This window comes from Atheta coriaria, unplaced genomic scaffold (assembly GCF_025399875.1).
Source record: "Atheta coriaria isolate IRGN ID8LTWV9N9 unplaced genomic scaffold, Caltech_Dcor_3.1 hic_scaffold_11_pilon, whole genome shotgun sequence".
NCBI lineage: Eukaryota > Metazoa > Arthropoda > Insecta > Coleoptera > Staphylinidae > Dalotia > Dalotia coriaria.
Genome location: NW_027045453.1, coordinates 182,768 through 199,869, shown reverse-complemented (window position 1 = coordinate 199,869; position 17,102 = coordinate 182,768).

The window sequence follows — 17,102 nt, the reverse complement described above, 5'->3', positions numbered from 1 at the left end:
AATTTCATTTTTTTTTCTTTTCTAAAATATAATTTAATTTTTTCCACATTTTGCACGGTTATTAACGTTATTTGCATATTCATCCCTTTTTGGTTTTACAGTCATTCTCACACTTTCCAACCTTTTCGGTATTCCGTCCCTTTTAACACCCTTCTCGTCCTTTTGCTTTCATCTAAAGCCAGAGTTAAAGCCAGCGTGTTGGTGCAACCTACGAGATAAATTTACATTCTCCGCTTTTCATCCGGCCTCTCTCACCCTTTAACTTATTTTCATCGCGAGCGTTTTGTTCCGCTTTTCATTACCGCGCCTAATACATTTCTGATCTAATAACGATAACGGTAACGCTGTCTAATTAACAACATGATTAGCCTACGTTGGTTTCGTCCATTTTGGGGGTTGTAAACTGCAACGTGTGAGAATATGGTCACCTTTTGTCATTGTTTTTGTTTCAGCCTGCTTCATTTCATTTGAGGTGGTTTCAATGGGTTTTGCTTGGTTTTACTGAGAAATGTTGCTAGGGTTGGAAGTTGCAAATGCGCTTAACAAACGTAATCCGAAACCAAATGCTCGGATAAGCCAAGTTACGGATGGATGTTATGAGTACTTGTTAAATTGTGGCCAATTATATCGAGATTAATTCAATGTTTCAGAAACATCCCTTTGCTACATAACCAACTTATGAAAATGTGTTTGGATTGTTATTTCGCAACCCAAATCACATGAACGTAAATATTAAGATCTAAACTATAATAAATATGTGTTTGAAAAATTATTTAAGTAAACAAAGGAAGGTAATCAATCATTAAGTTTAAATCATGAAAAATTGTTAGAAAAGAATACAGGTTAAAAAGCAAGGCGATTAAAAGTAAATTATCCACAATTTTCCATTTCCTCAGCGGTGACTTGCGTGACTGATCATGATTTGTAATTTGCGAACCAATTTCGTGCTGGAAATTATGCTCTTATTCTGAAAAAGGGAAAAGTTTTCAAGTTGCCAACAAATCACAACAATATAGGCAGTATTTAAGGTTATGATTCTGTTATAAAGTTTGTGTTGAACGTAATGTGGGTTGCCTACACTTAATTTCTCTTGAATTGCAGTAAGAAATCATTTATCATTATATTTTATCACGTTTCGCATTTCTGCATTTCCACCCCTAACATTATGTGCAATTCCAACTGCAACAAAATTATTGTAGATGGGTATAGAGTTGGTGTAATAAGCACGATTCTTTTAACTGGGAGGCAAGGAAAGCCGTAAGAAAGCGTTTTTACGAGCGCGGTGAGACGTAGCCGACGTGCGCCTTCGGGATGCAATCGGGTAAATTAAATGCAAATGCGGCAAAGATTCACGGCCTCGTATTTTCCTATCCGCCCGCTATCGCGTCGGCCCAGCGCGCGAATACGAAGAACGCGGAAACTTTGACTATAAAATGCAAGCGTGCCTGCCTTTCACCTTCACAATCTCTATTGCAGAAAGCTGCAAAGATGCAACGAATTCAAAACTCAAATAAAAATGGATTTCTATAAAAAAATGTTTTGAAAGTATTAATTCATTATAAACTCTTCGATCTTACGCGGCGTCAAGTTCTTGAGGGTTAATTCAAGTCCTGAACCAAGTCGTGAATCATGTCGTGGACAGTGAGGTCGAGTGCTTTTGATCGGGGGACGAAAAAAAATAAGCCTGCGCTTGGCTTTTCGAAATAAGTCGCTATTCAAGGGGAGACGAATTAAGATTAACGATGATGTATCAACTCAAGATGATTTTTTTCTGTTTTTGTTTCAGTTTATGATGTTTCCATATTTTTCTATATAAAAATATCTCATTTTGATACGAAATAATAGGTGTACATATTGAAAATTGTCATGTTTACTTTTTCTATGCTGAATATTCACCGGTTTACGTTCAATTTGCAAATTCGCACGAATTTGCACGCAACAAGCCCGGGCATGCATTCCCAGGTTCAGCATTATCCTCACTTTCGCCGCCCCCTCGTGGCGCACGTCCACGCATAAGAAACTGCGCGAATCCGTTTCCAATTCCGGCATATACCACGTTCCGCCGCACCGAATACTCGCTCCTTGTCGTGCGTTTCCACATTTTCGCAAATCCACATTTCCACATTCTACATCTCCACATTTTCATTCCCAATTCTGTGAATTCGTTTTCCTATTCCTGCGTATGCTGTTGTAGTTTGAGTTTAGGTTCTTGAATTCGACGCGTTTCTTTTCGGCGGCGTGGAGGCTTTGAGCTTTCGAGCCTTCTTATCCGGCGATCCAACGAGTCCTCCAGCTGCTGTAGGCGTCGCGCGGCGCGACGCTAGGTGCTTTCGGAAATGGAACGGATTGCGAATGAATATTTTACGCGAATGAATATTTTAAACGCGCTCGCAACCCGCGCGAGCCTATCGTAAATCCGCGCGTGTGCTTCAGACATTTCCACCGGCATCGGCTCATCCCTTATTGTCAACTTGTTCCATGGTATTTTAGCTAGTGTTGAATCCCGGCATTTGGGTATTCGATAGCTAGTTGATGCGTTTTATAGAGCTAAATTGGAATTTATACCTATATTTCCAGAAAATTCGATACATTACATATCAACAAAAATATTTTTTTGAAAAATATGTATGTTTGTTTCCTTTTCACGCCTAAACCACTGAACTAATTTTCATAAAATTTGGTATAGTGATAGTTTAAACATTGGAGAAGCATATAGAATACTTTTAGTTTGTGAAACAAAATATTTTAAGACGTAAAATTGACGTCAAAAGTATATATCTGCAATTATTCATAATTATGGTTATGTGACTCATGAAAAATATATAATCTCTCATAGTAATTCTTATCATTTCATATAATTTTATATCAAAATTTTGCAGTTTTGTGATTCGACTTACGAAACCAAAATATGACCTTTTAACAACCCTTTGCGCTCCTGTTTGCGTGTGTGTGGCTCTAACTGTCTGGCTGCAAATAAATGCACTCAGCACAACGCCGAGTTGCATTGTTTCTCCCTCTCGTTTTGGCAGCGCAGATATCCTCGGAATGGGTCGGGACAAAATATCGCAATAAAACTTAACAACAATAACAATAACAACCTGGTCACGTCCGCGGGCAGTTTCGTGCCGATGCGACCCTACAGTCGCATTGCATTTCACATCTCGCTGCGTTTTATCAGCAACTCGACGACCTTTCGACCCTCAACGGGCTTCACAGACAAAAATAAAAATAAATATCAATTATTGTATAATAACACGAAATGAAATACTATGCATAGAAATAACTATCGAAAATCTATATTGTGTACAATTCCTTGACTATCAATAACGAGTCTTCAAATTTCGGTTTATTTTTGTGTTTTTGATTTTCTATTTGAGTTTTCCTGGAATATTGTAAATCATGCTTCGAGAAATGCAGAATTAAGTTACAAGAATAGAATATGTAGTTCGTATCATCAATGGGTATCGTGAATTTCAAAATCGACAATTATAATAGAAGACGACTCGCGAAAAGCGAATGAGAACGCAACAGGAATACGCCGCGCAAAAGGGTGCATTGAATTGATGTCGATGCGAGCGAGTAGTTATTACAAGACGCATCATGGCATGAGCACAATGGTCTCAAACTCCAACTCGGATCCAATTCAGATTCAATTTTGACGAGTTGATAATACCATAATAATACCAATATCAGTGTTGTCGGCAACAATACAATATGCTTGGGTGCAAAGGAATCGAGAACCAAAGTTACTAACTAGGTTGTCATGTGCGCTTTGATCTCAAGGGTTACACACTTCAATTATTTCTGATAAAGAATAGAAATTTTCTGTAAAAGTTTATAGATATCAAAATTGACAAAAAGTTAATTCGCATTCAAAAGTTGAATTAGTTGTGAATCTGGCCGCATTGAATTGCCGCTGAGACTTGCATCGGGAGTGGAAATTACTGATAAGAAGCCGACATCAGTTTGAAAGTGCGAGTACGATTCGCAAATGAAAGACTAATGAACGCAGGCGACGACGCCGCCCCTCGACAACAAAACTCCCGCGACAACGTCTTCGAAACGTGCAATCGCAACGAGAACGCCGTTAATAATTGCAAGTGCTGAGTTTGTGTCGAGTTTGGAAACGCGAGCGATTGCAGATAAAATTGTGCTGTGAATAAAACACGCACACAATTGAATGTGTTGCATTGCCATTAATGACATTAAAACCAAGCAAAACGTATAACACAGCACGGGATAATTTTCATTCCCATTTTGATTCACAATCTTATGATTTATTTTCTCGTTTCTATAGGTTCTATTGTGCTGAAGGCTGATATAATAAATGGTTTTCATACAAACTGGAAGAAAACGATTCATTTTCTTAATAAAAATTCTTAATATTTATTTAATATCATTTAATATTCCTTAGAGCAATAATATTAAGTATTGCGGTAGGAATATTTGAGCTGGAAAGCGTATAAATAACGAAGTGAGGACAATATGAGAAAAGTTTGTCATTTATGTTGACTGAAAGTGCAAAAATAAAACAAAAATAAAAAATAATAAATTTTGAAACGGACAACATTGCAACTTTTACTAATTTACTTTAGTTTTGTTGGTATTTTAGTCAAAAATCTTGTTTAGTAACAGAATATGACATCATAAAAAGATTTTTCAAAGTTAAAATTACATATCGTAAACATTACGCAAACTTTTCTAGTTTTCTCAGTTTTCACTCGTCTGGCATATTTTTTTCTTCTTTGCCAAGTCGTATTACGCGACACCTTTTAACTCAAACGTAAGTAGGTACTGGTGTTTTATGTCAAACAAATAAAAATACGTTCAAAATATATAAAAAGTAAAATAATGTTTTGAAACATACAAAAATAACAAAATATAATGTTTTAGGCATGGCAGTTTTATATAAGACAATAAAAGAAAGAAATCTGTGACATTGTTAAATTATGCGGTTTAAAATGTAAATTTCAACAATTTTTAAACGAGATTTATGATATTTTTTATATTCTTTTCCTTTGTTATATAAAGTAATTTATTTAATATGATTTTTAATTAAATACATTCACATTTACTATTATGTGGTTTTGTAAAGCCTTGAAAAAAAAAACTTAACAAATTACTGTAGCATTCTGACATCGCGAGGGTCGAGAAAAATACTTTGATGTTGAAATTCAGACGTTACGTGTTATGCGCGTTCTTTAATTCGTCCCCCATTTACATTAAATATTCTCGTTTGTCGCCTTGATGCCCGACACCTCCACCAGCGCCACGAGCATTTCTCACACCAGCCAGACACTTTTTTATTCCGTTTCAGTAACAGTTGGAGTTTTCTTTTTCACCACAAGAAACGCACTCGGTGTCACACTCACTTCGGTCGATCTCTCCAACGCAAATGAATATTCATTATATACATTGTAGGAAAATTCAAACTCCAACCCTCCTCGCAATCATTGTATGTGTGTGTAAATGTTTGCATTTGGGGTGTGGTTGCATTATGCAAAAAATGCAAATAGTGAGTGAGTGTGGTGGAATTAATTGAAATGAATATTTTTATGCGTATTCCGAGTTGTGACACATGCAAATTTATGCAAACGAATTTTGCGACAACATAAAAATGAATTTTAACAAATAAGTATAGAAATTTCATATCAAAAACTTAATAAAACATTATATTATTAAAACTATAATTTAATTAAAATTTAAGTACTTAGTTGAAAGTATGCTAATGCAAGTGGAATATTTTAAAATGCGCAAAGTTTGTAACGATAGGATTGGGTGCGTTAAAAACTTCCGAGGGTTATTTCTTCATTTCGACGCGCGGGCACAATTCTCACCGGAGTTCTTTCGCTTCCCTCGCCAGTAGAGTAAGTTTGGCCATGAAGAATGCAGACAATGAACGCCGACGTAGAAAAGAACGCGCGTGCGATTACGTCTTGAACGCCGGCGGCGGCAGTGGCGGCGGTAGAGACGCGCTGCGCATTCAAATGATACCCAAACTACCCCCAACTACTATTAACGCTGATTAGTATCTCGCTGTATCATGGCATGTCGCGCCTTCGCGGCATTTAAATGCGAAATGAAGCGTTCGCTGAATTCAAATGGAAACAAAATTTCCAAAATAATTTCGGCAAATAAAACTAATAAAAAAAGTTATAATTGAAAACCGAATATTTTGTACAATATTAATTGACCAATTTGTTTCTATCAAACGTATTCAATAATTTAAATATAAAATTCATACTTTAGTATTAAACTAAAAATTGTTATTGAAATAAAAGTTTTATTAAAAGTGAAAAAAAGCAATTCAATTATATTTACATTTAAGCTAGAAAATGAATTCATAAATAAACCAGTAATTTCCAAGAAATAAATTACCATTAAACTTAGATAATTAGATTATTACATTGATATTTACAAAACAATAAATGCAATTTTATTGTTAGTAATTTTCTCTGAAATGGTAAATACAAAAGTGAATTGAGTAATAAAGAAATAAATGTATAAAGGCACATGAAACCAAGTTTATTTCATGTAATTTAAAATTGAGTAACCGTGCACTGTGCCGCTATCACAAAGCATTTCCAAAAGGGTTGGTGTAAAATTTCAAACGCCGACCAGCCTGCCAGCGTGCGTCTGCTTTTTCGCTCACTCGGCGCGCCCGTGAAATATCTCTTTAATTAAAACTGTGGACGACCCGCTGCTAGGTTGAACACGGCACAGAACCACATCGACCTAAAACTAGCGAGCAAACTGTTTCACAATCGACCGACAACCGTTCCCAGTCGATTTATGACGTTTACACTAATTAAAAATGTCTACAACAAGCGCGTACATTGATCGTATTAAAACATTCATTGCGATATTTATTGCTGCGCTATTGCTGGATATGTTTAATATATTGAAATGAGTTGAAGCTCGCGTGAGTTGTGCGCATTTTTTACGACGTAATTAAATCGAGCCTGAAATAATACGGTAATCACAAAGTGTTCATCCTCAATGGCGCGCTATCCTTGGCATGAAAAGTGCGCGTGCACTTAGTGGAAATTGTCGGGAATAATGGACAAGCGTAGACCTTTTCCTCGCATCGTTTGTGTGCTCGGACAAACGAATGAATGAACTGAGCGCCATTCATCGTATGGTCAAAAGCGCGCGCGTCGACGGACAAAGAACAATGGGCGAAACGAAATCAACTCTTTACTGTTGAACTTCAACTTCAACTGCATGAAGAATAAAAAAAGAATGGGTAATTAAATGAGATATATTTCAGTTGAAACATTTAATAGCTGTATTTTATTTAATCTTATTTTATTATTTTATGCGGTATAAATGTGAATCTGTGATGATTTGTTGTTTAACGTCCATTTCTGTTAGTTGAATATCCGACAGGACAAAATGTTAACGCTGATGTAAACCCAGGATATTATACATCCTGTTAATGTTCATGATAAATCAGTCACAGTGTGTGTTGGTGTGGAATGTGTACCGGAGGTTATAACCTATACACTATTCCATTATACACTATATTATGGAAGCCATTTTGTTTTCAAGCGTATCAGAAAATTACAAAAAAGTATTTGCATTTTTTAATTCTTAAAATTTGCTAAATAATATTTTGTTGTTAGTTAATTACTATTTTGAAAGGAATATTGTATAGAGTTTTATCATAACCTCAAAATTGGGTTATGTTTTAACTAAATTTTGTTTAAAAAAAATACTCAAAAGTTGTATCCTATTCATTATTCTCCCAACTAGAGGAAAAAGCGTTCGGTGGATAGAAAGTATCTAAAAGTCAAAGTCGCAGGGTTGGTATAAGGTTTTAATTAAATTCGTGCGCATTAAAAAGCTCATTAACCGCCGATTCGCTTTGGCTTTATCGCGTCGGCTTACCGGTTTGAAATTCTACAAATATTTTCCGCTTTTCCATGGCATCACGTCCATGAAATTTCGCTCCAAAACAAAAAATAGCAAATAGCAAAATATATTTTCGTTATCTGGTTACAAATTAATAGTACCTTGCGTAAGAGTTTAAGAATTCATTTCCGTTGAGCCAGAGTAACTTCCTGTTAATTACCAACAGAAAATATAATAAAATTTAATGGAATAAACATAATTAAAAATACGTTTATATTTTTTGTCTATTGTGTGGAAAGATAAAACATTTGCGTAAAATACCGAAGAGGAAATTGCCCTTCTGCAATGGGTTTGGCATTTTTGACATTAGTATGGTTTATAGATGCTTGCAAAATACCTGTTTGCCATTTTTTATCTACGAATTCAACCAATCCAACATGTTTACGCTGCGGAAAAGTAAAATATGTGCTGAATTTGATTTATCAGAACAGACAATTTCTTTTATTTCTACTTTGCACTATATTTTACTGGATTTTTAAAATAAAAAAAATTTCTTCTAATATTGGATCACATTGCTAAAGTTACAACGCAAAGTTTCTATTATAAACACATATTTTTGTCCTGTTATTTCACTGCCCGACTAGTTTTCCTAGTTGCTTTATTTATGTATGTGTGCTTTGTGAGTTTGCGCGTTTGTTGTTTTTGGCTGTTTTCTCATTTCGGTTTGCAATCGCTTTTATTGGTTGCTTTACAAAATTTGCGCATTTCCCACCGATGGGAGTTACGGCTGTGGCGCTGTGGAAATGTCGTATATTCCTGTTATTCCCGCAATTCCTCACGCGTTCGCACGTTTCGCAGTGCGAGATCACTTCTCATCCGTGCGTTTGCAAACGAAACGGAGCGCGCATTGTATGAAAAAACATTCTACGTTTTCTACCTTTTCAGTCGATGCTATGAGCTATAAATCTTTGTCGGTTGTCAATGTGTTTTTCCGGTTTATTGCGATTCAGGATTTGGGTGAAAAACAAATAAAATGCGCATAGAACTGTGTTTAATAATAAATAAAAAATAAAAAACAAATAAAACTAAAGTAGAACGTTGTAATATTTGGCGCGCTTACTGAACAGTTATTATGCACATGCGCGCTATACAAACCCGTGTTTCTAACCTCTGAAACCTGTTAAAATTTTACAATCCACAATTGTTTTTTGCTCCATCAAGACGTTTAGCACAGTTGAATTCCTGATTATTATAAGGTAGGTGCAAGTTAAAATCACTACCAACTGCAAAACAAAGAAAATTCTTCTTTCAAACCAACTTGGTCATTTTTACAAACAAAAACTCTGAACTTATTCAATGAAATAGTTTGTGTTCTACATTTTTATTCTACTTTTGATGCATGAGTTGCAAAGAATAACTAATAAACTTGTTGTATTGAAAAACTTTGCGTCCTGAAAAAATCGAGTTAAGTAGATATATTTGAAATTTATTTTCAAACTTGCGAGCAGCAAACCCCACAAAACGGACGCAGCGTTGAGGCGCGTGATGTTGGTGGATGTTTGCAATTCTCTCCTGCGCCACGCAGCGCAACACGGAATTGCAGAAATAATTCAAATTAAGGTGAAGGCAAGTTTTAATTAAATATTGTTTCGCGTCAAAAGTCTCAACGCCAAACGCACCACACGCCTACCTGAAGCGTGTGCTCCTGCTCGTATTTTACGCAGCACGTCGACGCGAAAACAAAACGTAAAAGAAGGATTAAACTGCGAGTTGTACGAATGCTATGTACAAAATAAAATACAGCAATGCAAAAGTAAAGATGATATAAAATAGAGAAAGTCAAGGTGCAAAATAACTCTAGCAGGAAATAAAATTAATTGCAATTAATAGAATTATAATAAAATATAAGGTTATATTTATTTAAATTTTACGTGACAGAATTACAATTTAATTTGAGATATACATGTTTTGCCTTGGGAGCATCGCCAGTAACTTCTCAATAACTAAAATTGTAAATCTATTATGTTAAATTTAAATAAATATTATATTAACAATGAAAAATAAAATTAAAATAATTTACGACACTTTTGTGCATTGCTGTTTGTTTTTGTTTTATAAAATAAAGCTGATTATGCACATGGTTTAATTTACGGCGAATTGTTATCGCGTACGCATTTTTACATTTATTTTACAATCCTCTGATGAAATGATTGCGGCAAAATCAGAGCGACTCTCGAGGGTAATGAAACGACTGAAAATGTGCGATGAACACAAAACGGCAATAAACACTTTTTGCCAACAATTTCCTGCGTTTTATTCCGCCACGTTTTCTCAGTGCAAATGTACACACATAAAATCAACGGGGTTTTAAACATGTTTGAACTCTTTTTTTCAATGTTTAGATGTATTTTTAGCCGTCGTTATGTGCTGCACACTGATAGTCATAAAAACCCGAGTTTAATCATAAACTCTCGTTTAAAACGCGAACTAAAATCAAGTGAAAGCAGAATTTCTGATAAAATTGGCCAAATTTGCGTGCGATGCTGTGAATGCAGTAAATTCGTCGCTTTAAAATTAAAGTTTGAAATTATAGCCGCTGCCTCCGCCGCCGTTGAAATTTGATCGTTACGCGCATCCGGCGTGCGGCCAGAGGTGTTTACATCATTACGTTTAATGCTATCGGAGTACCGTGGTGGCGGCTCGTAGCTTATTGCGCGATTGCATCACTAATTACGCGGCGGAGAAATAAATAAATGTTTCGCAAATTAGTGCCAGCGCAATGTGCCGGCGCGAAAAGCGCGGAAAACTGCTGGAACAAACAAAATAACTGTTTGTTTGTTTGTTGTTGTTGTTGTTACAGCCGGCTAACGAATCAACGAATCCGTAGGAACACGCGTTGAATGTAAATCCAAATATTTGAATTGGAAACTTTGTTTTCCACTAGCGACTCGTACACGTGTCGTGTGCAAATATTTATTTTTCGCATAAAATAAGTCACAAGTTTAATTGTGGATGTTAATTTAACTTTACAGCCAATAAAAGTTATGTTGGTGTATGTGTGTTGTTTTTTGCAAAAGCACTTTAAATTACAAAATTTCCGGAAACGTCGCAATGAATTTTTGAGCGCTATCAAATTTTACGTTGACGATTTATCGCTCGAACGTGTCTCGGCAATGATAACTAACAATTTTACAAGTTGTGCATTTCAAACTTAGTTTCGAACAGCGGGATGAAAATTCGAATCGTTTTATAGAGCCGCTTCTGCCATACCTAACAGAACCACCCGTTACACCCACAATCAGACATCGTGTACGGGCAGTGTTCGCACGTGTTTTTTATCACTCGTCGAACGCGTGACGTTCGCGTCGTTAAACGAATAACTAAACGTTAGAATTCATTCATTCACGTTCACTATTGTTAGCGAACTATGTAGGTAACATGTTCTCATATACCATGTGTTCGATTATCATAAAAATTGTAAAAGTTTTATTTTCAACACTGTAGAACTCTAAATAGGTTAAAAATGCGTTTGCACGCTCATGATGAAAAGTATCACTTTGTATGTAGATTATCCACTTATAGGTAGTAACAAATTTGCGATGAGTATGAAGCATAACGATATGCAAAGCGTGGGGGGTAGCGGCGGCGGTGGCGGCGCATCGGAGAATGGAAAACCGCACTCTCGTTTGCATAATCCGTTTTTTACTCGTTCAAAGCCATCGGTAACACGCTCGAAAATTTTATTTTGGCACACCGTCTCATTCTCCAGCGTACCTGAAGTACAAAAAGTGATAAAAATTCAATTTTCACACTGAGTAACTCATTTTTAATAAAGTTAACGATAGATATCCTCTTTTATGGTAATTATTTTATATTATATAACCTAAAAAATGATTATAATTAGATAGTTATCAAGATAAACTTATTATTTTTACGAGAACACACTGTATTCCAAAAGTGGATTTTGGCGAGATGCGCGAAAATGCGAAGGAAATTCGTTTTTCTAATATTCACATCTATTACGCGGGCGCACACGCACGATGCCCGCAGCGTGCGGATCAACGTGGAAATTTGTTTACGTAATTTCTAATTTCCGCATTCATTTATTCATTTTTTTCGGCGCCTATCTCGCCATCCGAACTTCCGTTTTCAGTATTTTCGCGTTTATATTCATTTATTCTCGTTGACAAAGTTTATTTGTTTTGGGTTTCTTTAAAACAAGCGAAAAGTTTATAAATAAAACTTTCGGATAAAATCACTATGTTAAGCACTGAAAGTAAACTGAAGCACTGAAGTAAAAAGTAAAGTGTAATCATGTGCGTTGAGAAATTGAAAAAATCTTAATCGGTTCTTGGTTTAAGGATACATACTTATCCTTTAGTACGAAAACGTGCCTAAACAATACTCACCTCAACATTAAGGACATTTACTCTAATGGCGGATAAAAACACCCTAAAATACTAAAAAAACAAAAATTTACTTAGGGAAAGAACGCGCAATAAAGTTAATAGAGGTTGCTAATGTTCAATGATTTCAAGATAAAAACATGACCTAAAAACAAGGAAACATATCAGACAAATATTTTATCATTTCCCAAAAATGCTCCACTTCATTTTATATACTTCATTGTCTTTTTTTCTATTTTCGTTTGACTGCAACTTTCGTCCCAAGAAACTTTTTTCCTCTTCATCGTCTGCTTCGTTTCCTCCGGGTCGGTTTTTGCGGAATGGACTTTCGCGCGCGCACGACAATTGAAACATCTTCAACAGATTAACTAAACGAGCGGGCATTTATCACGGCGCGTTGGTTTTATGGCGATTTCTTGGATTAAACCGCGGGGAAAAGCGTTCGCTCGCACTTTGTTCCCTACGCGATGATTTCCCTTCGCGTCCAAGCATTAGGATGTTGCAAGATGCAAGGACGCGGGATTTAACCGCGAAGCAAATTCTCCTCAACTTAAATCCACATTCTGCGCACATTTCACGTTGCATTTCTGCATATTTACATTTTTTGTGCTGAGTTTAATTTAAAAATTCAAATTAATGTCGAGCGACTTTTAAAGAAGCTTTTAGTAAGCGTTAAAGCGAGAAAATTATTTGTTTTTATTTTATTTCTTAATTAAAATTCAAAACAATAGAGATTTGTCAGTTTAGTTTCAGTTTTTTATTTTGTTTCTGCATGTTCTAATAGTCATGTCTAAAAGTTGAAAAATGAAGTTATTATCATGATGATAATGCGGAACACTTTAGGAATTTTTAATATAAAACCCGAGTGAATAGAATTGTGCTTGCTTTGCGCTTAGGGGCTATAAAAAATCCTTCTCTGAATGAATCGCAACGGATTAAAACCACAATAAGAGAATAGCGCTGTGTAATATATAAAATCTGCGCGAAATTAAATATAAATCACGAAGAGAAAAATTTCATTATTAAATAATTTCATTTTAATGGAGTTATTAGGATTGTTAGTTTATGTACGTTTTATATTTATATATATATATATATATATAACATATATATATATATATATATATATATATATATATATTGTTTGGTATTATTGCTTTTATATGGGTTTTATTCGTCCATTCTGCAATTGGTTATCAATTATGAAGGATCTTCAGAGAACGCGATCATGAAAAGTACAATCGTAAAAGTCGCGACTTGTTTGTCACCCAGTTTCGTTTTATTTCAATTCGACTTTTATCTTCGCTGTATTTTTTACGCCTTGCGCGGCGCTGATAAAGACGTCAATAAAGTACGCAAATTAAATTACGACGCAAAACTTTGCGATCTTTTGACTTGCGCGAACGACGTCGGCGGACTCCCAAGAGACGAGATCAGGCAAACATCGCCAGCGTAAAAAGAATGCGAAACAAATCATAAAAACGTAATAAAAACACGAATAAAACAAAACAAACGGCGCGGAAGATACGAACGAGTCAAACACATCCCGGCAAACACGCAAGAATTGCCGGGATTGCAAAGAGCAGACTAAGATAATTGTAATCTTTATTTCCGCGAGTTGCTTACGCTTTCTTGTGGATGTTGTTGTTATTTTTATGATTTTTTTAAAACGTTGCGGGTTTCCGGTCGTTTACAACGCAAAATATTATGTCATTGCTGGGGATGAAAGAAGATGTGAGGAAATGTCGGAGATAACGTTCGAATGGATGACGTCTTGATTTTTACAAGCTGTGGATGGAAACAAAAGCAAACGACTAAGCGTGACAATCGAGACAATCATAAACCAGCGAATGATACAAATTGCCCTTTGAGTTAAGCCGCAAAAATCCCGGGGATGATGGTAAGTGACAAGGATATAAAGTAGCGGAAGACATGTCGAAAACATCTGCCAAGGCGTCATATTATCACAAAATAATTGACACATTACAAGAGTCCTTCTTTAATCCTAAGAAAATAGCAAAAATTATGGTTAAAAATTTAAAACTGATTGTTTTCGTTGGCGTCTGCACAAATTTTTATGTCTGAGCGTTTCGAGCAAAGTTTAAAATAGAATTTCAGTTTTGAAGAAGGACAATGCCGCAGGTAACGACGTCTGATGAGAGTTTGAAAAGGTTCGCCTTCTGCGTTGGCGTGAAGTTTCTTTCGTGGCACCCCGGCAAGTTTTTAAGTCTTTTATACGAGCTAGATTTCGAGCACGTCGATGGCGCAGGAAAGGCACATAACTAAGAACTGAAAACTAAGAACTGAGAATCGCGCGGGCGCGCAAACTGAAAACTTCTTTGCCTTCTTTACGGCCGCCGAAGGTAGCATGCCATTATGGAAAATTAATCTTTAAAAGAACCCGCAACCGGGGTTCTGCTTTTAAGCGGGCGAAGATTCCCAGCTTACAGAGACTAGAAAAGAAACGAAGATTGCGACGTGTTCGTCTGGGCCAACGAAACTTTCGGAATTGTTTAATAAAAAAAGTTGCACGCGAAAAGATTTGGGTTTTTTTTAACATCAAGCAAAACTAATTGAAATTTGAATGCACCATGACAATAGTGCTGATCAAAAAGTTTAAGTTTAGGAATTTTATTGTTAGTTTTTCAAAAGTTGAAGATTTAAAATCAAGTTTTACTTAGTTCAATGTTTAATCCTTGCAATAACATTTGAATTTATGCACTGCTGGTTAACACACCGATGCCAGAAATGAAAATGGACTTGCCGAGGATGGCGTTTGCAAGGGTGGTATGCCATTAGCACCCCTTTACGCGCGACCCGCACGCGCCGAGTCTTATTCGCACCCTTTTCATAAAACCGGAGCGTCACCGTAATTCCGGGCACAAACGCGTCAACCGCGTCAACCCTTCCAAAGCAAACATACCCTTGGCCCTAAAGCAATGACATAGGGGAAGGTAGCATAATTTGGACCAGCGCCTAAGTTGGACCACCACGATATCCGCGGACTGTTGATGTTTTTGCAAAAATAGACAGGCCCCTTGTTTTACTCGTATTTATAAACAATTGATGCAACTATTTGGGTTAAAACTTGCCGCGTGCTTTCGTCGTGACAACAACTTTTTGTATCCTTGATTATCAAATCTATTATAACGACGTAAGTGCATAAGCTGTCAAGCTGTTTAAACGTTAGATTTCACGATTATAATTATATCATCAGAAAGCTTATTTATTTATCTATAATTTATAGTATTAATTTGGAGAGGTTATGTTATATTAAGATTGTCGTTGATCATTAAATAAAAATTCTTCAAGTTGCCCAAGTTGGACCGGAGACAGGCACCGGGTTTTTACAGGGAAAACGTATATCATTTTTTTGATCTCTTAGAAAAGCTTGTGGACGAGCACAAATCTTCGAAATGATGCAGTGTATGAAATGCCGCACTTTGGTTTATACAAAATGTGCTTGTGTTTCTGCTAAAACTAAAATTTACTATTGTGTCAATTGCCGTTAAAAAAGCATAGTCCAATTTAGGAAACCGCGCGGTCCAATTTAGGAAACCGGTTTCTTAATTTGGACCAAAAACACAATTTTTTTAAATTGAAATTTGAGGGGTATAAATATAATTTTTACTTAAATCAAAAATATCATTTTGTTGGTAAGCCTTGTGAGTTACTTTTCCGCTACTTAATTTTTATTGACAGTTTATATGTGGCTCTATAAATCGAAAAATATAAAAATGGTCCAAATATGGCTACTTTCCCCTACTTAGTGACTGCGCCGCAAGTTGACACATAAACACGAAATATTAACTTTTATTACGTAAAAATCTGTTTTGTTGCGCTTTTATAAAAATATTTAATATTAGAAAAATGTTTTAAACGTCAGCCATGTTTTCTCTAACAAAAGAAAATTAAAAGTAAGGACAAAAGACGAAAAGAGGACAAAACGTCAACGTCGTAAAATAATTACAGCATTGCTGTTTCCGGCCGTATAACAGAAAAATTATGAGGAAAAAATTGTTTTCTACGTTTTTCAGTCTTTGTCCTGTTCATGCCCTTGTTTCGTCCCAACGTCGCCGACTGAAATTAAGACTAGCTAGCTAAAACTAGGAGTTAAGGCAACAAGCTGCTCGTGCCCGTAGCTCGAATATGCGACGCGTCGTAAAAGTGTCATTTATCAATTAGGCAAATTTTTACGCCCCTTTGTGCCTGGCCGGAAGACATGTCCACCCTCCGCTGCGCGCGGAGGTGCACGCGGCCGAAGATTAATTGCGCGTCGTTTGCGAAACATTTTTGCCGACACGAAAATGCTGCCAACTGCATTGCAGACTGCAGGAGTAAAAAAAGTGCTGCAAACACCTGCAATACAAATCATTTGTTACTCGGACTTGTGTTGACGATAACCTAAAAAGTGTAAATTATATATAGAAAAATATTGCGTGGTTTAATCAAATTATTAAAATGTATTCTAGTGAGATAAAAGTTAAATGGCGGACAAAGTGGGGTACATGTATTATGCATGAGGGCTGAAGATGAAAAAAATGAGAGATGGGGCGGAAAAGTAGTAAAAACAAAGTTTTGCTAAAGCAAATTTTTGCAAATTTTTGCAAGTCTTGCAACTTTTTTGCTTATGAAAGCTATTATAGTGTCTGGTGTAAGGGTCGTCATTGCATATGACAGGTGTCTCTTGCAGATGTTTGAAATATTTCTTAAAATTTGATATTAATTAGTAAATAATTGAAGAAATAAAAAAAAACGTTGTGTTATTTAAGGGTGCAGTGGCGAGACGTTATCTTCCACTTGCATCTTCTGCTTGCTGGCAGGACAACCAAGACTGACAGG